The sequence below is a fragment of the Balaenoptera physalus genome, assembly GCF_965194825.1.
Source record: "Balaenoptera physalus genome assembly, chromosome: 6".
In the NCBI taxonomy this organism is placed as follows: Eukaryota; Metazoa; Chordata; class Mammalia; order Artiodactyla; family Balaenopteridae; genus Balaenoptera; species Balaenoptera physalus.
The window spans coordinates 81451249-81472975 of record NC_138885.1 but is presented as its reverse complement, the minus strand read 5'-3'; the positions used below and the strand labels follow the sequence as shown (position 1 = coordinate 81472975).

Below are 21727 nucleotides of genomic sequence, written 5' to 3'. Positions count from 1 at the left end.
AACCAAAACATTCATATCAAGTAGAGTATGCCACACAAAGTAGGAAAAGCTCATAAATATCTGTTGGAGGCTCAGTCAGAGGATGGGCACTTAGGGTCCTATTACACACTGGTAATTTTATGGAAGAATTGATCTCACTAATCTCCTTAAAGAGATTCTGGGCAAACTTCTTACTAAAACAGAGCTAATTGTTTTGAAGGAAACATGTTGATGAGATATTTTGGAGAGAGAAGCAGATTTGGTCATTGACAAAATATTTCCCATGCCCAAAGACACTGGTTTAGTGATTGCTAAAAATAACTGGAACACTTTAAGTTTCACCTCATTATGGATGAGAACATTGGAATTGTAGAAAACTCTGCCAGCTGATCATGTAGCTGGTGAACCATGGACTGCCTAAGTCATGGGCTCCCTCTGAATTTGGCAGAACTTAAGACCATTATTTCTGAGCTCGATTTTGGCTTCTTTGTCAATTTTTCATGATTGAAATACATATTCTCTTCAGGTCACACATCTTTACCTGTTATTAAATTGGTCATTTGACTGATTAAACTGAATGACTTGTGTTTGCTCATCTTATTCTGTTAATCCTCAGGAGGGAGTTAGCTTTGTATCTTCCTGCAAACAAAGAAAAGATAAGCCTCCTTGTTGACAGGTTGAACTTCACAGGACCCACAAACCGCCTGAAGCCCAGTTTGCTGCTGGGAGAGGTGCGGCCTTCCTTATGGGGCCTCAGACTTGGTGGGGACAAAAGTTATTGCTGCAGTTCTGTCCCCAGCATTAGAGGAAGCTCAGTGGGTGAGCTAAGGAAGAGCATGAATTTTAGAGTCTAGAAAAATGGCCTCAAGTCCCAGTTTGCCATTTTTTCCTGGGTAAACATTGTCACATTAATTTATGTCTTGATTATAATAGACCCTTGAAATACTCAAGGGATAATCTTGAGACGTGGAAGGCTTAAATGCAAGAAGACTACTGGAGCACTTCTGGAGAGCTACACAGATAGGAAAGAGATGCGAGAAAAGCAAACTCAAACTGAAATAGAGATGCTCGCCAATAATCCCATCTCACTCACTGGTTTATCATTTGCTCTGCAACCTCAGCCTCCAAGGGGGCATCAGCTTCAAGTGAATCCTTTAGGAAAATGCCAAGTCCTAAACTTTTGGAGTTACTGGCAAATAGCCAAAACCTCCGATGTTAAATCTTCAAATGACAAGAGTCTGCTGTAATACCTATTTCCTTTTCATGGTTTCTTGTAACCATGAAAAAAATGTAATACAGGTAGAAGAGTTAGAACATGGTATGATCAATAAATATGAGACTCCTTTCTTCCAAACTAATGTTTGTTAGATGAAAGAATGCATTTGGTAAGAGAATTGCTTTTCTTCAGGTGGAAGTGTGATAAGTGTAGGTGATCTTTGGACCTCTTTTTCTGGAATTCTCCAGCCTCATCCCCTTTTGGAAAATATTGGCTGAGTTAATACGTTGGCTCTATGGCCACATAAGCAGGAAGTCAGGACACAGTGGCTCATTCACCCCTCCTCCCTTCTCCTCTTATCCATTCCTCTCTGAGGTAGGATTTGTCCTCATCCATAGTGTGTGTGGGAGGAAAGGGGATATTCTTTTTTAAATGCGTTTTCTTATTTTTAAATGCATTTTGGTAAAAAAAAAAAAAAAGATTTTAACGTGGCTTAAAAAGATGAATCACAGAATTAACATAAATCTCAGAGTTCAATTTAAAATAAGAAAGAAAAGTTAAGAGACTCAACAATCACATATTGACTATGTTATTGTTCACGTGGGCAGTCGCACTTAGAGCAGGAAAGGCAAAAAGAAGTTGCCTACAACAAATCATGTGTATTCTATAATCCCTTTCACATACACACAAATGAAATAAAACATTAAGAAATTACTTGTAACATTTCTGGTTTAAGATGACAAATGAGGTACACATTTTCATTTTAACATCTACTGAAATAAAAGTAGAAAAGCACAAAAAGAAATAAGCCACTAGCAATAAAGAAAATCAAGGTGGGGATGAACCAATTCAACAAGCAAATGATTTTTTTTTTTTTTTAATTTATTTTTGGCTGCGTTGGGTCTTTGTTGCTCTGCGCGGGCTTTCTCTAGTTGCAACAAGCGGGGGGCTACTTTTCGTTGCAGTGCGTGGGCTTCTCATTGCGGTGGCTTCTCTTGTTGCAGAGCACGGGCTCTAGGCACGTGGGCTTCAGTAGTTGTGGCACGTGGGCTCAGTAGTTGTGGCTCGCGGGCTCTAGAGCACAGGCTCAGTAGTTGTGGCACACGGGCTTAGTTGCTCTGCGGCGTGTGGGATCTTCCCGGACCAGGGCTCGAACCCATGTCCCCTGCATTGGCAGGTGGATTCTTAACCACTGCGCCACCAGGGAAGTTCCCAAGCAAATGATTTTAACAAATTTCTGGGAGACTGAAAATGAACAGGAATGTCTTGGTGAATGAAACAGGCTGGAAGAGCCTTAGTTTTATAGATAAGGAGCTATAAGGAGATAAGAGCTGATCTGCTCTTCAGAATCCCAGAGTCTCTGGCCTCAGGATCAACCACAAGCAAGCGAGAACTGTAGTTGAAACCAAGGGATTCACTTGAGGTCTGTGATGAAACCACAGCCACCAGTGGGTACTTCATTCACCCTTCCCCAAACCAATACGTAGGCAGTTGGTGTGTAGGGGCCTCCTCACTAAATAAACTGAACAACGTTTGGGGAAAGCAAAGACAAGTAGCCCTAAGTCACTTATAGACAAAATGTAGAAGGCTTTGCTGTGTTTACAGGACAATATATAAATATTAATAATTTTACAGTATAAAAAAGTAAGTGAGCTGATGGGAGGAAGGACGTGTAGAAGGAAAGGTAAGGATGCTAATACACTGATACCATTAGCGTAGTCATTTATTCATTCACTTGACAAATATTTACTGAGAACCTACTGGGTGTAGGTGTTGTTCTGGGCACTTGGGAAACAGAAAGAAAAACATCAGACAGAACTCCTTACCTTCCTGGAGCTTACATTACGTTATGCCATTAGGACATGTAGCTGCCACAGATACTGCCAAAGCTGTTGGAATAAAAAAATAGAGTTGAAATATATTATTAAAGATGTAAAGATAACTAATAGAAAAACTATAAATAATGATAACATACATTGAGAGGAATAGAGATGAGTAAGTGACCTGAATTTTAAGCTCTCATATATGGGATTCACTAGATACTATGTCTAAAGTGGATGAATCAAAATAGAGATAAAATCATGATATCTAGAATTAGGGAAGCAACCACCAAAACTAGAAACCGAAACAACCGAAAGAGTTTGTCTCTAGGGTGTGTACTGAAGGTGAGAAGAGAAGGATGAGAATGCTATTTTTGCTTTCATCATGAGTCTTATTTGCTTTGTTATCACATGCATGTATTATATTGATTAATATATATATATATATTTAAATTCAGTGACTTCTAAGAACAGTTACAATCAAAGAATGAGATTCATTTTTCATCTACCAAGCATCATGGGATTAAACACAGAGTCATTAGAAATAGATTTTCCTTTCTGGAGCTTTTAGCAAGTGTTTAAAAATAGATGCTGTTTCATTGTCTTCTCTTGGTTGTAATGAATGGTGGGATCCCCAAGATAGGTTTGTGAAGATAAGTGCTGAAAATGAAAGGTAGTAAGAAGCTTGTAGAGTGTATTATTAGAATAGCTTGGGTGCAGTGCAGTTCATTTGAACAAAATAAGGCTTTTACTTCCCTATTGTTTACCTTTGCTTAGCTAGCAGTGTTTAGGAAGGTGGAACTAACATTTATTAAATGCTTATTTTGTATAAAGCACTTTGCATATGGTGAGTCACTTCATGCACTCAAAAACCTTATGACACTGGCATTCGTTTTCACATTTGGTAGATGAGGAAATTGAAGATTAGACACATGGCAAAGCTTGCTAATGGCAACCCAGTGTGTAAGTAGGGAGCTAGATTTCCAGCCTAACTCTGACTCCAAAAGCTGTACTCTTCCTTTTGGCTTTCCCAGTGCATACTTTCTTAGAAAAAGATCAGATTTCAGTAAAATTCCATTATAAGTTATATTTTCCATTAAAATTCAATATTTTCTACAATGTAAATTTCTGTAAGTACCCTATTTTTCTAGGTACCTAAGACATTTAGCTAGTGGTAACTATTTCAGCATTAAATTGATAATAAATGTACGTGTCTATGCTTTCCAACATTTGAACAAAAAGAAACTTTGTTAAGTTTGATTTTCACTCTCAACCAGTAATGTCCTTCCATCCCCTATGCTGTATTTGAAAATATTCCTCAATGGTAGTTTATTCTTGGACAACTCTTTTCATCCATCTTATGACCAACTTTGCACAAATATGATTTCTTATGTTGCTATTATCTGCTGGAATAAGACTATGATCCTCCCTTGAGCCCACTAAGTTATCAAAAAAAGGATATAACCTGGTAGTAAATTAGATGCACATAGATTTGGGGAAAATGGTAGTAATAATAATAACACAAAAGTAAACAAGCTTCTGTTTGTGTACATATTAGGTGCCAGGTGTTTTGCATGCATCACCTCACTTAATCTTCTCTATAGATCTGTGGGACAGATATTGTGATCAGTATATTATAAACGGAAACTATAACCCAGAGAGTTTCAGCAACTTGCTCAAACTTGTCACAAACAAAGGAACTGGGATTTAAGCACCAGGTTTAAGAGTATGCTTGTAATGTTTCTGAAGTTGCCTGACGCATAAATAATTTTACAAGTTCTCTCATGCTATCCTTGGGAGACATCATGGGCTGTTGAAGAGTTGGATGAACTTTGAACTGTTGCTGTGACTGATCTGACATGGATTTGCCTCTATTAGTGCCTCTCTGGAGGGAGGTCCCAAGTGGGGTACCAAAAACAACATTTACATTTTGTTTGGTTCCATGTGGTTATTAATGGATTAGAAACATTCATGCTGCTGCTGCTGCTACTGATTATCATTAGTAGTGCAGGATATACAAGGCTGAAAGAGGAGAGAGAAACCGAGAATGAGAATCTTAAAAAAACTATAACAGGTGACAGCAATAATCTGACTCTAACACAGTGAAATTAAGAGTAAGATTATAATTGTGCTTTTATCTGAAAAGTTATCTGTGTGAGTACAGAGGTGGAAAGATGTGGCTTAGTAGGAACTCATGCAAAAAATCAGCTGTCTCATCAATTTCAAGGCTTCATTGCCATCTTTACAATGATAGTCCCCAAACACTGTTCTCCAGCCCAGATCTCTACATAGCTCCGGTGCTGTATGTCCAATAGCTCAACAAATTTCTCTTGGAGTTGGATGTCTGAAAGGCTCCTCACACTTAGCATGTCCAAGATGGAACTCTTAAACCATCCCCCTCAAGCCAGGTCCTCTTCTAGTACCCACCAATCAGCAAATATTACTACTCTCTCTTCTGTTAGTCAATTTAGGCATCATCATTGATACCTCTTTCTCCCGCCTCCCCATCTCTAACTCCTCTCCAGACTTTGTTCATTTTAACTCCTAGAATCTCAGAATTTGTCACTCATTCATCTCCACTACTACCTTATTAGTCTATAAGGCCATCATTTCTCACCCATACTATTACTATGGTCCATCTGGTCTCAGTGTTTCTACTCTGGCCCCCTTCACCCCATTTAACACAACAGCCTGAGTAAATATTTTCATAACACAAATATGATTGGGTCATATACACATCTACCCCCAGATTAAGTTCTTCTAATGTCTTTTTATTCCTCTCACATACAGATAAAAACCATGCCCCTGTATACCTGCCCAGCTTAGTCTTAGAAATATCCTCCTTGTTCTCTGTACCCCCAGGCATATGGGTTTTCTTTCAGTTCTTTGAACACACTGTGAAGTCTCCTGCTACAAAGCCTTTGCATAGGTTGTTCCTTCTGTCTGAAATGTTGTTTTCTCATCCTCATCTGGTTAATACCTACTCATCCTTCAGGTCTCCATTCGAGGGGTGTTTCTATAGGGAAGCCCTCCCTAACTCTCTAGGCTGAGATTCCTTTGTTACACATTACATAGTCCTTACAGTCCTGCCCTCTGGAGCTCTTATCTCAATTTATAATTCATTCATTTGTTTATATAACACATATTTGTTGAATATTTATTGTGTGCGAGGCTCTGTTCTAAGTGCTGAGGATATAGTGGTGAATAAAACAGTTCCTTCCTAAGGATCGTCATCTAGTGATGGAGGAGATATCAACAAGTAAAATATAAAGGATGTCCATTGGTGTTAAGCGTTATGGAGAAAAGTACATCAGAGAGAGAAGATAGGAAGTGCATGTGTGTGCACAAGTGCACGCTATTTTAAATAGTCAGGGAGGAACCGATGAGGCAACATTTGAACTAGAGGGTGAAGCTTGCATATACCTGAAGGCAGACTATGCCAGGTAGAGGGAAGAGTAAGGGCAAAAGCCCTGAGATAGAAGCGTGTTTGCCGTGTTTAAAGAGCAACCATAAGGCCGGCATGTTTGGAAGAGAGTAAATGGACATGCAAATAGCAGGAGATGAAGACAGAGAGGGATCAGGTGAAGTAGGACCTGAAAGGTCAATGTAAGAACTTTGGCTTTCAGTCTGAGTGGGTGGAGAATAATTACGCAATTTAAGCAAAGGACGTGATCTGGCACATTTCCAAAGGATTGCACTGGTTACTGTTTGGGCAATAAACACTCTGTGTGGATGGGGGTTGGAGAGTAGAGCAGAGATATCAGTTTTAAACTTGTCTGTACTCATCCAGACAAGATATGATGGTGGTTTGGTCAAGGTAATAAAAGTAGAATTGAGGAAAGTGGTCAGATTCTGGATACATTTGAAGGAAAGCCAACAGAATATGTTGACAGATTGAAGATGAGTTACAGAAGAAAGAAAAAAATCAAGGATTACATTAAGGTTAATGGCATAAGTAACCGGAAGAATGGAGTCACCATTTACTGAGATGGGCAAGTCTATGAGAGAAGCAGATTTGAGAGGAAAGGTTAAGGGTCAGTCTGGACACGTCAACTTTAAGATGCCTAGTACATATCCAAGTGGAGTTAGAGAGTAGGTAGTTGGATTTATGAATCTACAGTTTGGGGGAGAAGTCTGGGTGGGGTGACCAGCCATCCTGGTTTGCCTGGGACTGAGGAGGTTCCTGGGACATGGGACATTTGGTGCTAAAACCAAGAAAGTCCTGGGAAAACTGGGATGAGTTGGTTACCCTAGGTCTGGACTATAGATATAAATGTGTGAGTCTTTGGCATGTAAATGTCACTTAAAGTCAAAAAATTAGATGATATCATCCAGAGAGCAAGTGAACTAGAGAAGAAATGTCCAAGGTGACCCGAGCATTTAGAATGAGGAAGTTGAGAAAGGATCAGCTGGAGACAGTAAGAAGGAGGGTCCAGTGAAGTAGAAGGAAAACCAGGATGTATAAGGTTCTGGAAGTCAAGTGATAGAAATGTTTCAAGAAAGTAGTGGTCAGCCTGTGCCAAATATTGAAGACAAGCAAAACAAAATGAAGACTATGACTGACCACTGCATTGAGCACTGCGGCAGTTATTGGTGATCTTGAAAATGGCAGTTGCCATGGAGTGGTGGGGGCCAAAACTTTGACTGGACTAGGTCCAGGGAAGAGAACGGGGTGGGGTGAAGGTGTTGGAAGAATTTTAAAGGTGAGAAGAAAGAGGGGCAGGTGAGCCAAAGGCTCCTATAAGGAAAGTAATAGGTTGTATAGTCTGATGACACGAGTTTCAAAGTGGGAGCCTGGGAGAGGGGGGGAGGGGGGAGGGGTTAGGAATGAGAGAAAGAAAAAGATTTAGAAGAGGAGCAAGGAGGACACATTTCCCCCCTCCAGGCCCAGGGAGATAGAAGAGCCACCACCAGAGACGACTGCAGGGAAAGCAGATTCCTCAGGGGAGCAGGAGATTTGAGGTGGAACACAAAGGTGATAGGAACATTCATGGAAATTTTGAGGACTTTGGGGATTTTATTTTTATTTATGTATTTATTGGGGGGATTTTAATTGATATTGGACTGGGTATTCTTCAGGGGAGAGCAGAAGAGTTTGAGGAGTAGGAGTCAGGGTGGGGCTGAAGTCAGAGCCTTAAGGAGTTAGGGGGTTTGGGTTTGTGGGATCTCCTGAGAGACCGGGACCTTTTGTGCTAACTGTAGGAAACTGGGATAAAGTGTAGATAGTGGTAGAGGGATTATAAGCCTCTCTTGGGAGGGAGCTGTGGAGCACCCTCTTCTTTCGTGCCACTGGAGGGATTGAAGACAAGGGAAGGCAGTCTTACGGGGAGCATGAGTGGTCCTGGGCCACCTCCTCCCTCACGTGTGATGGATGATGCTTTCATGAGTGTGATTATTGGCTCAATGCCTGTCTCCCCCATTGGATGCTAAACTACATGAAGGCAGGGGACTGTGTTTGTTTTTGCTCTCTTTAACATCCTCCAGTTCCTCTTGTATAGAGTCCTTGGTAGATGATAGAAGTTCCATAAATGTATGTTTCATGAATAAATAAATAATAAAAGAAAAGTCATTATGAGCAGTGCAATGAGGCTGCCAGCAAAAGGAGATGGCGTTCAGAGTGCAGAGGGTGATCATTTCTCTTGACTTCTTGGTGGACATTATGACCTATTTCACTCATTTCTGGCTGTCACACTAAAAGAAGTGTGTAGTTAACTGCTTAAAAAAGTTGGAGCGGTATCTTATGCAGTTTTGGCTGCCAGAAAAAGAGGGAACAGTATGATCTCAGACTACCCCCAGGTACTGAGGGAGTTATTGTAAATATATTTGTAGAAATAATGTAATAGAAATTTCATGGAAAGAAGAATGCCCTGTAAGTGGTCCACATGGAGGTGAAACACTCTTGGGGACTGGGTTATTTTGTGGCTTCCTCAGTATGAAATATTGAGCCCATCATAATGGTGACTCAGCTCCTTGTTGACTTCTTGTACTGCTCTTGCCACTACCGATCAACTATGTTACCTCTAACCCTAATATCTTTTTTTCTCCTTCAAACATGCCCAGAGTTTCTGCTTATTCATTGTTTCTGCTTTGTTACCCAGTAATGCCCTGAGCATTTTACACTGATCTTCCTTATCTTCCCCCATCATACCCGTCCAGATATTCTGTAACCACTGTGTACACTTCTCTAAATATTTAAAGTTCCCCAATTGATTTTCAGTCTCTGTGACTTTAAGAAGATGCCTCTCAATAGTTTTCTGCCCTCTCAGAGCTGTTACAGGAGGACACAATTTCTGATCTGATAGCAGTCGACCCATCTTCCCCCTTTCTAAAACCCTCCGAAAGAGCAGTTAGACATGGAGCACCCTTTCTCATACTAGTCTCTCCTGGCGTAATTAGCCTTCATTTAAATCTGTCAAGGTGTCCACTAGGATCTCAGTCTTTCATCTCAGGAAATCTTTCTCATCCTCCAGGTTAATCAGCCTATCTTCCTCAAATTGTTTTCCTTCCAGTTTTATTGAGATGTAATTGACATACAGTACTGTATTTTTAAGGTGTAGAGCATAATGATTTGGCTTATATACATCATGAAATGATTATCACAGTCAGCTTAGTGAATACTCATCGTCTCAAATAACTACAAAAGAAAAGAAAAAGAAAAAAATATTTCTCCTTGTGATGAGAACTCAGGATTTACACTCTTAACTTTCATGTATAACATACAGTGTCTTCCTCAATTTTGTTTCCAGTCTTCCTCTGTTCCTGCTTTGATAATAAAATGAAAACATGTTTCTTAAACTACTTTAGTTCCTACTTGATTTCCTAAGCAAATCTGACTTCTAGAGGCAGAGAATGTCATGTACAATTTTTTGGTTGCCTTCTTAACTTTATGATTTGTCTTGATTTTCTTCAGATATTTCTCTACTTCAGCTGAAGATTCATATGTATATCTAAGGACTTATTGGACAGCATCAACTTAGTGTCCTGTGAGAAGTTCACAGTAGCTTATTTCCCTTAACATAATGTCCTCAATATTCATCCACATTGCCACATAGAGCAGAATTTCTTTCTTTTTAAAGGCTGGATAAAATTCCATTGTATGTATATGCCACATTTTAAAAAATCTATTCATCTGTGGATAGACATTTAGGGTGTTTCCACATCTTGGCTATCGTGAATAGTGCTGCAGTGAACATGGGAGTGCTAATATCTCTTTGAGATTCTAATTTCACAAACTGCATGATTCCACTTATGAAAGATCTAAAATAGTAAAATTCATAGACTGAAAGAGTGAAATGGTGGTTTCCAGGGACTAGAGAGAGGAGAAGATGGGGAATTACTATTCCACAAGCATAAAGTTTCAGTTAAGCAAGATGATTTAAGTTCCAGAGATCTGCTGTACAGCATTGTACATATAGTGTCAACGATACTCTATTTTACACTGAAAAAAATTGTTAAGAGATGGATCTCATTCTAAGTGTTCTTAACACAATAAAAATATAAATAAATAAATAAATAAAAATTTTAAAAATAAATTCAAACAAATCTTCCCCTTAATGTCCTTCCATGTTTCTACTTCAGCTAATTTTACCACCACCTACCCAGGAGCCAGAGCCCCCAGTCTGGTGTTCATCTTCCATTACTTCTCCCTTGCCCTCATCTACACATTTAATTAGTTGGCTAATCTTAAATACTTCTCAAATATGCCTCCTCTCCTCCATTCCCATTGCCAGTCCTCTAGTTCTGGTTCCCATCATAACTCACATGAACCAACACAGTGACTTTCTCACTGGAAATCCTATCTCGACTCTCCACCCCATCCAATCCTGTCTCCACCTCCACCCTGCTGAGGATGACCTTTCTAGAGTTTAAATCTAGTTATTCACTCCCTGGATTAATACCTTTCAATGGGTATCTATGACCTTCTGGATAGAGTTAAAATGTTTCTATCATGGCATATAAAACCCTTCATAATTTAGCCTCTGCCCCCTTTTCTGGCCTCATTTCCCCAATCCTACTCCATTCTATTGTACCCTTATTCCATCAATAACAAACTTTTAGCAGATACTCAAATTTGGCAGGTCCTTTCATACCTCCCTGTGTTTATCGTGTTGTTACATCTGCCATTATGCCCTTTTCTCTGGCAAAGTCCTGTTCTTCCATCTTGACTCAACTCAAAATACTCTTTCATGAATGTTTTCTTGATCTGCCTTGAATGTTTTCTTGATGAGCCCCTTTAATCCCTTGCTTACCTCTTTCATTACATTTGTTACACTGTAGTACAATGAGTAGTATTCATGTGTCTCTGTACCAGGCTGAGAGTACCCGAGGGCAAGATCCATGTCTTATTATCTTTGTGTCTCCTGTACCTAGCAGAGCACCTGACCCACTGGAGGTACTCAGTGAATAGCTGAAAAGTGAATGAGACTCATCTCTATTTCCTAATTTCTTCTTATCAGAATTTCTTAAGCAGAAAAAGGGAGAGGAAGTTATAGAGAGATTCATTTTTGTCCTCCTCTAGCCTGTGATAGAAAGGTTTAGAAAACTGTAGACTGGGAAATGTGAAGAGAGTTGATATGTGGTGTGACTTTGGCAAATAAAATACTTGTGAGGCTCAAGATTAAGAGCATGGGGAGAGCTTAGTCTGCCTTTGTTTTTGCCTGGCTGTTTCCACAGGAAGTGTGTATGTTACCAAATGCCCCAAACAGAGAAGTCAGCTAGTTTCAGGGAAGGAAAGAAGCGGCAATGAAACATGGTTCAAATCCTCATGTACCCCCGGCCTAGGGCTCATTCTCTGCTGTCTTCATCAGAGGGCTGGAGTGTACCCAGTCACGTGAATTTGATGGAACTAGTTCCATGGCTACTTTAAGCAAATCTTTATGCTTTCTTCCTTAAAGGTCATGCAGTTAAAGAAAAGTGCTTACTCGTCCTGTCTTACTATTTACATTGGAATGAACTCAAAATAATTTTCAGGCCATAGTTGTTAATAATTACAGAGAAAACATTTTATGGCCGCCCACACCGAGCATTTTTATGTTTGAGACCATGACGTGTTGGTTGACAACTTCTTTCTCTACTTCTCCCACTTTCATTTTCTTACCTTCAGTTGCATTTATTTCTATCGTAGACACCACACCTGTCCTACTAACCCATCACATGTCCCTTTCTTGTTAGCTAAAAGCTCCACCAAGTCAATTCAGACTCTGATCTTTGGTCTCTGAGCTGTTGACTAGTCTGTCATCAGCTGTTCAGGACTTAGTAGATCGGTCTGAAACCTAGAAGATAGAGAATAGTCTATAAAATAGTCTATCATCCACTTCCATATTCCCTGGGGGGTCTTGAGAATAAATTGTCTGGGTATATGTCATTAAATGGACTCATCTTGTACCTGTGGTGGTCTGCCCTGTATTTTTCTGAGAAGGAATAAAGAAAACAAATATTCAGGTGCCTCCTTTGTGTGAGGCAATATATTAAGCATGTCCATATATACTAAATTATTCAAGAAATCAGTAAGGCATTATTTTCAGATTTTACAGATACAGAAAAGAGTTGACTCAAGTCACACAGCTAATAAATTGCAGAACAGGGATATGAACCTAGCCTGGCTTCTGTCAAAACCCATGCCTCTTGCGATATACGTAGCAAGCTGTGAGTTCATGGTGATTTGCACCAGGAAGGAAGAAAGTGACTAGCACATCCCAGCCTTGTCCCTGTCTTAATTCTCAACCTTCAGTTTGTTGCTCATCATCAGAAAATGTCATCTCTACTGACACTTTGGCATTTGAAAACCTGTCCTCTGCCACCTCTTTCATTTTTTGGTTGCTTCAAACTTTTCTTTAACTCCTGGAAAAAAGGAATGCTCAGTAGTGTCATAGTATCAGATAATAGAACTCAGATTTGCTGTAGGCTCTGCTGCTTCTTCAAAGCATGAGCTTGGATAAGTTATTCATCTCCTTGGGACTCAGTTTCCGTATATGTATAATAAGTAGATTGGATGAGTCTAAGGCTGCTTCCTGCTCAGATAATTTTTAACCCTAATTGAGGGTTCATGAAATTTTCATATTAGGATGTAGGTACTATTTAAGCTCTCATTTAAGGAAATTAAAAATAAAAACTCTCATTGAGGAAATTGGGAGCTCTGGGAGTCTAAGGAAATAGTCCAAAGTCACAGGACTAATAGGTGATTGATCTTAAGTTTGAATCCAGATGGTTACTAAAGTCAAATCTTCTTAACATGGCACACAAATTCTTCATGAGCTTGGCCTGTCTACCTCTCCAGACTTAACTCTCACACTCCGCTTTACATTCTAGTAGCTGACGTGCAGATGCTCTGAGCAAATCATGGACAGGGTGTACACAGAATTTAAATTGTGTTCCACCTCTCTGGGCCTTTGCTTATGTTCATACATTCCCTCCGTGGTGTATCTTTACTTACCACTCAGCTAATTCCTATTTGCTTCTCCACAGCTTAGTTCATGTGTCTTCTCTTCCAGAAAGTTTCTCAGATTTTCTGGTTGGGCTATATGCCCCTCTTCTTTGCTCTCATGGCACATCATGCATACTTTCATCTTCAAACTTACTGCATTTTTAAAAATTTATGTGTTTTATTCTGTCTCCTCCATTAAATCATATGCTCTTGGCAAGAATGCACCTTGTCCTGTTCATCTCTGTGTCACAGGATCTATCATGTGCTCAATAAATATTATTTGAACTCAACTGAATTGAGTGATGCCAATCACAGGGCTTTGCCCTTGCATTTCTGAGTTATTTTCTGAATATGATTATAGTCACACCCTCATTTCACAAATGGAGAAATGCAGGCTACATAACCAAGAATAGAACCTCAAAATTTTGCCCATGATTAGGCTTCTGGAAAGGGTTATTGTATGCACATTTTCCTAATGCCTTCACTTCCCTTTCACAGCTCAGTTCTCTCCAATCTACCATGCCATCAAACTGTCCTGGCTAAGATCTCAGTGGTGGCCCCATTGCAAAATCCTCCTCTTACTTGACTTTCCTGTGTGATCACTTTCTCTGTTTGAAATTCTCTCTTTTCTTGGCTTCTGTAACACACAACTTAGTGTAACACACAATCTAGTGTTCTTTCTACCCCATCTGGCCAACCCTTTTCATTCACCTTTGGTAGAGCCTCCTCCTCTACTTAGCAATTAGAGTTTTTCAAAGACCAGTCTTGGACCCTGTTTCTTTCTTACCCTACATTCTTTTCCCATGAAATCTCATTCACTTCCACAGCTTATAAAAAATACTGTGCATTCACCATCACTCAGAGATTGCTTTCACCATCACAGATTTCCCTTCTGAGCTACAAAACTGTACGTACAACATTTACTTGCTATCTCCTCTTGGTTACCTCTCATGGATTTTATCCCTCAAACCTACTTATCCCTCAAACCTAATCTTTATTTAATATTCTCAGTCTTCCCATCCCCCATCCTTCCAGTTGCTCATGACAGAAACGCTGATGTTACCCTTGACTATTATCTACTCGGTAAGCATCTTGCACCTTGCAGATGAATCTTGGATCTGGTCACATCTCCATGTGTCCACTGCTACTCCTGTGGCTCAACTGCCATCACCTTTTGCCTAAACTACAGCAGTAGCCTCCCAACTGGACCTTTACTTTCACCCACTCCTGCCATAATCGTGTTTTGCTCATCTCTTCTAATCATTTCTACTTTTAGACCCCTAGGGTATTCTTTTCAAAATGAAATTTTAATCAAGGTATATTCCTGCTTTAAACTTCACAATATTTACCATTTATCTTAGGATAAAACAGAAAATCCTTAACACGGTATATAAGGCTCTGTACAATCTGGCTCGCACCTTTCCATTTCTCCAAAAAGTCCCATTTTGGCCCTAATCACAATCATAACTATATCATTATTTTTGTGCTCAGTTTTCATTTTTAGTTTTTAACTATTTCCCCCCACCCTAGAATGTAAATTCTGCCCAAGTCTGTGCTGTTGATCATTGAATCACAGAAACCTAGAACAATTCCTGGTGTGCTGATGATAGACAAAAAATATTTGCTGAATTAATGAAGAAATCAAATAACTAACGACAACTTTTTTGTGCACTAAAAATACGTCGTCCTTTAGCCCCCCGCCACTGCCCCAGGAAATTCTCCCAATTCAAGCATCCTTAAGAATTCTTATTTTTAAGATTTAGATATCATATCCCAAGATATTCAATTTTCCTTCCATCATTTTTTTATTCATATGTAAAATTCAACTATATGCCAAACACAGAGGTAATAGAGTAAAAGGACAGCAAGGTACAGTGAGGAGAAAAGACACATAAGGTTATATGAAACTATTTTTTAATGTGTAGAATAAATATTTACTCATTTGAGTATCAGTGTGCTGGGATATTTCTCTGAGATTTGAAAGATGATTGCTGTGGCCACTGCTATGAAGAGGGTGGATGTACCCAACTTTTTCTGCTTTGTGTTCCATGATGTTTGGGCTATGATGTTTTTTTTAGTCCGCATGTGACGTAGGTGGCATTGATGACTCTGCTGAATGTTACTCCATTTTTATTGTGATGACTCAAAGAAGCTAGTCCAACCCTTCTGGGAAACTGTTTTCATGTTTGTCATTGTTTTCAGCTTTTTTTTTTTTTTTTAAATGGTGTAAGCCCTGGTCTAATATTGCAAGGACTCTGACCTGTATTTTTGTTTCCTCATGCCTGAGGCAATGTAGGCTTATGGAACTCAGCTCAAGAATGGAGTGAAAAAAAATAAAAATAAAAATAAAAAAAATAAAAAAAAAAAGAATGGAGTGAAAGATAGGCCATATAAATAGTGGACTAAATTCTATATTGGTCATTATTTAGCCAATCATCATTGAGCTTTCTTCATTATGGGTAATCCTAAGCAGGAGATTGCATGAATACCTCAGAGCATTGTGATTCAGCATTTTCAGTGAATGTATACTGTTGAGCTACTGAAAGAGAGTGAATGACCAAGGTGGTGATAATGGGTAGGATAAAATCAAGGCATACATATTTAACTAAAAATCTTTATGTCAAAAATGTTAGAACTGTCAGGAATTCACAGGATTTGGTTACTGTGTGTAGGCTGTAGTTTTCTTCTCCCCAGAGAGATATCCCAGTACAGGGGTACTCAAATTAACGCTGGGGAGCTAGCAAATGACAGATGTGAAAAAACATCTAGGGCCACGTGTTTACCCGTAAGTTCACTTATAATTACTAAATCTTTTGCACCCAGGAAATCAGCACAGTTTGCTCTTGTATATATGAAAATGTATAATTTTAGCACAGCATTAATATTTTATTGTACTGAGAATATCTAGTGAGAAGAAGTTGACTCTCCTGAGCTTCCATAAACATTGTGGCTTTTCGTTGGTTGAACAAAATATGTAGCATTAAAGTACTGCAAATTCCCAGACTGAAATCTAAGGCAAAGGTCAAATCCCTTCCTCCTTTTTTCTTGGCAGACTCTGTGTTTCTATTCAACCACAATGCTGATCCTGCCCAGGACTCTCATTTAAATGCTTCTTTATTAAAATCTTTACTTAAATCTGATTTAACCCATTGGATGGTTTTCTGGGAGGAAAATTAAGACACCGTAACGTTATAACATATTTTAAACATTTTTCAGAATCACTATTTAGTATTGCTTAAACCAGAAAAAACCATGATAACTAAAATATTCAGTGACTGAGATAGTCTACATTTTAATTATATCTTCTAGATAAACTTCAAAGTATTACAGTTCTTTGAGCTTAAGCCTGCATTATTGAAATCTTTGTAAAATAAAAATTTCCCTTTTTCTATATTGGGTGGGTAGTTTAGGGTAGACACAGTGGAATCTTTATTTCATAGCTGAGCTCCTGAAGTCAGTCCTAACACTTCGGACCCATGTTCTATGGTTGTGTGCATGTGTGTAAATGGATACCTCAGGTGACGCACATCCCCACACTTTCTGCCTCGCTCAGGCTGACTTCAGAACTCCAGGTGCGCGAAACCACACTTCATGGAAGGAAAAACTTTTTTTTTTTTCATTTCCCAGTGTCTATTTTGGCAACTTATCCACAGCGGGGGAAAGCACTGCTCCCAAGTTTGGCCCAGGAGTAACTGCCACACATCTTCTCTCTCCCTCTCTTCTGGGACACTTGTGCCAAAACAACTCAAGTTAAAAGGCATTTTCAGTATTTAGTGTATTTTTTACTTTTGGGGAAGGAATGGAAATTTAGAAGAGAGAAACCACTAAAGGAGACCATAACTGCTGAAGGTGCTGAGTGTGGGCAAAGGCAGCAAGAAAGGTTCTGAGGAGCAGGAGAAGGGTGTGTGACTGAAATGAAAGGGCAAAGCTGGGAGGACACGGCAGAGAGAGTTCCAAGTAGAAACTGAGTTCTCTCACACTGAGAACCTTCTCCAAGGTTGAGGAAAAGGAGGAGAGCTGGTCCAGGGAAGAGAAAGGGAATAACTGGAAAGCTTTACCTGATACTCTGAGTCTTCCTTGGGAAGACATTCCCTGTGAGGGGACGGTCATCAGAAAGGAGGAATATGGCCGAGGAGAGAGCAAGGAACAGCTGAAACTCAAAGGCTGAGTGTTAATGGAGAAGGAAGGTTAAAAGACAAAGAGGAGGATATTGATGGCCTTGCGGTGGGTAGCAGGATGCTATGACTTAGCAATAATAGCTCATAAGCAGGAGGGGCACCACATTCCATATTTAAGAAAAAGAATATAAAGTTTCCAATACAGAGTATGTACGAAAATAAATATTCAGGATGAAGAAAAAAAGTCACAACAGATGATAACAACTTACTTTTGCTATTTGACAAACACATACAACCATGGGAACCTACTGTCAGGGCTCCACTTAAGACTTGGAAAAAACCCTTGCAAGAGAAGTGATTAAAGCTTAAAGTTTCATTAGATTCATGGTAAATCCATGAATCTGGTCATAAAGAATATAAATGCCTCTAGAGCGAATATCTGGCCAGCCCAGTATCAGACAGCATCTCAAAGGAGCTTTTGTGGAAGATGTTGGATACCTTTGTAATACTGGCCTCAAAATGTTCAGAATGTTCTCAGAACAGCTCTAACTTCTGATTTTTTACAAGACTTGAATAAAAAACATGTGTATGAAAGTACTTTAAAAACTGATAAAGTCCCCCCCCCAAATGTTAAGTAATTTTTCTTACTTACTGAAAAACCCATTTTATCTCATTTATCAAGTTTATCTAAGCCGTCAAAGAACCTATTTATCTTTAACCTGTATAAGCTCCTTATAATTTTGTTTTATACTTACTATGCAGTATTATCTTTTATTTTTCCTAGAACATTGTTCTTTCAGCTTCTATGTTCCATATTTGAGAAAATAATACTATTTTAGTCACGATTTAAAAATGATTCACCGTCAGCTTTCATTTTTCTAGACTGAGGGTCTAATCTTTGCTTTCACCTTCTTTTGGTAACTTCTTAATTCCCTTGAAAATGTACAGTTCTCATCTTTGCACTTTTCCAAGATTGATTCTTGTGTTTCTTAAGGTACCTGTCCAGAACTGAAGCCAGTGTTGAATGGAAGAAAGTGTTACAGTTTTAGAAATTGTATGTGTGTGTGTGTGTGTGTGTGTGTGTGTGTGTGTGTCCAATTCCCTTGCTATATATGCCTAGCATTGGTTAGCTGTTGGAGAAAATAGGCAGATTTTTTTTCAGGTGGGTATGTCCTTTAGACTCCATTTAATAGTAGTTAGTTGGGATCATAGGAGAAATTTTATCAGGATAATCCAGGATGCAGAGGAAGTTTGGACTAGTGGGCAAAGGCATTCAAGGTACTATGGAAAACTGATGCATAAAGCAGACAGAAATTGATAGAAGGAAGTGTTACTACAATCTGAAAGAATCATTTGAGAGCTCATAGCTGGGCAATTCAGGTCACATAACAGGGAGCACTTGTTAATTGACAAGATAAGATGTTATGGTCCTCGAGCAAAAGCAGGAAGTTATGACACCAGGTTGATATAGTGGAGGTGGAGCTGTATCTTGTAACTAGGTCCAAAGTTTTTTCATTTGATGAACAGCCAGTGTGAGATGGAGTAGCATGTCAGGACGATCAACTAGAAGGAACTTGTGAGGTAGAGATTAGAGTAGTTCCCAACCCTGTCTACATATTACAGTCACCTGCAGAGTTTAAAAACATGTCAATGCCCTGGTCCCACAGGCCAACTGAATCAGAATCTGGGAGTGGATCTAGGCATTGGTAGACTTTGAAAATTTATCAGGTGATTCTTGCAAGCATTCAGAATTGAAAACTATGGACTGGAGCAGTGGTTCTAAACTGGAGAAGTTTTTATAATTCTGCTGGTCCAGGTGGTCTCACTCTTTCCCAATTAAATTGGAATATTTGGGGGTGAGATCTAGGCATCATCAATTTTTAAAATTCCCTAGGTGTTTCCAAAGTTTAGGAATCATTGGAATAGAGAGATTGTGTCCTGTGACCTACCATGCGTCACTAATATAGTGAAAGGATGTTTTGTGGTAGCCCTTGTGTATTAAAATCATACTTTCAGCCTTGAAGTTTAAGGCACAGAAAGGAATCCAGATACTGCTATTTGTATTGGTTCTGATGCTTCAGGACATCCATCTAATTTAACAAAATTAGAATAAAACGATATTGAAAACTGCAGGAGACTTTACAGAAGAAGTAACCCAGCTCCCTCCTTTTACACATGAGAAATAAGAGGCCCAGAAAGGATAGAAGAACTGCTTGTGATCACTTGGTTAGTTAATGACAGAGTGGGGTCCTCTGACTCAAATCTTTTTCAATCTTCTTCCACAATGCTGGCTATATTAAAACTCTTAGTTATGAAATGACAAACACTAGAAGTGATATGATTTAATTTATAAAATCTACAAAGTACTTGGACAGGATCAATGTGAAGTTGTCCACAAAATGCTAGAACACTAGAAGCTACTCTCGAAGCATGAAAAAATTCATTTAAAAACAAGTAAATTAAATCATTAAAAAAAACCCTAATACCCAACATGGCATTTGTAAAGTTGCTGGCCATGAGAATCCTTCACGCCAAAGAGATAGCCCCTGGGCAGCCACTGTTTTATTTAGGAAGACTACAGTTGCAGGGGTGCTTTAGGCCTGGGAAAATACTTGGGTGTCCTGAGGTCACAGACTAGACTGTAAAAGGAAGTTTTGCAATCAGTACCTAGACCTTCAATCATGTGGCTCTCATGTGTTTTCGTATCCTCTGAGTTGGTTAGTCTAATTCCTGAATTAACCCAACATTGAAGAAATCAGAACAAAAGCAGGTCTCCTGGGTGGCAAACTTAACTGCATATGATTATATTCTGTTTGTTAAATGTGCACACTTCCTTGTGTATCATAGGAAGCCTCATGACTTGAAGGAGGGATAGTGAATTGATTAGATCACAAGACCAGGGTTCAGAAAGGTCTCCATGGGCTGAAATGAATGACCAAAATCTAAGCAGATGCAGTTCAGTGGGGGGAAAAGAACACAAGTCCCTTCTTGGACCCGGTGCACAGTACAGAGGGGAAGAACGCTCTCCCCCATACAGCATTTGAAGGGTTATTATCGAAGAGGGTTTCTAAGCTTAAGGCCCACGGACCATCATATGCCTTAGGAGGTCTGCTTGTCAGCTTTTTTGCATGGCTGCAGACTACATTTTTTCTGGGGGTAGGGCCTGTAATGTTTATTAAATTCTCAAAATAAAAACAAACAAACAGATTAGATCTAATAGTTATAACTGGAAAAAATAAAAGGAAGCTACAGACAGATTTTTTTTTTCTCAACGTGAGGAAGATGTTTCTCAGTGAAAGCCAACCAGGATGGAATGTGCTACCATGGGAAGTTTCAAATTTCTGGACCACTTGGCCAGGGTATCATAGAAGAGATTTAAGCAACAGATGGGTGGTTGAAATGTGTTTTTATGTTTCTACAAAACAAACAATGTTGTACATGGAGAGAATGCTTGATGACAACTAATGTGAATGCTGGTGGGATTGGGGGGGTGTCGAGGCCCTGAACCACAGAGACTGTGGCAGGAATTGTAAGTGGGGTGCCTCCTCTCAGCAGATCCTGGGTCACAGATTGTTAGACCAAAAGGCACCCTCGTGGTTTTGTTTTGCCTTTGAGTCTAGAGGGAGGACTTACTCTACGGTGAGTTCATTCATGGTGTCTGATAGACAAAATACCCACAAACTGTTATTTGGGGAAGTAGGTAGAGACATAAAGGGTGAAAAGTACAGTGGTTAAGAGCGTGGACTATGAAATTCCCTCCTGCCTCCATATGTACCAGCTGTGTGTGATACTGGAGCAGTTATGCAGCTACTCTGTGCTTGTTTCCTCACACGTAAAACAGTAAATGCCAGTAGTACCTACATTATAGGTTGGAGAATCAAAGAAACACGAAAAGTCATGGAAAGAATTAAAAAACATGATAATAGAAAGTTGGCTATATGATTGTTGTCATTTCTAGTTACTGGTTGAAAATATTTGAATTCTATTACAAACTCATTTTTCCGCATTGTGATATAAGGAAAATTCCTTACCTCTCTGACTTCATGTCTCCCAATTATAAGATGGTGACCATATTTACATTAGACAAAGATAGTATCCCATTTAATACTGCCCTTAAGAACTAAGCAAGTCAAAGGACCCTGAAAGATCTTTCTTAGGAAGCAGAGTTCAA

General features: G+C 39.3%; 1 long non-coding RNA gene across 1 annotated transcript in view; it reads left to right on the top strand.

The window, feature by feature from the left end:
* LOC309663463 overlaps positions 1–8138 on the top strand; it is a 320115-nt gene extending 311977 nt beyond the window's left edge. The window contains exon 2 of the long non-coding RNA XR_014265299.1: positions 1288–8138. This is a non-coding gene — a long non-coding RNA (uncharacterized lncRNA). The remainder of the gene's footprint in view (positions 1–1287) is intronic.
* The last annotated feature ends 13589 nt before the right edge of the window (positions 8139–21727 follow it).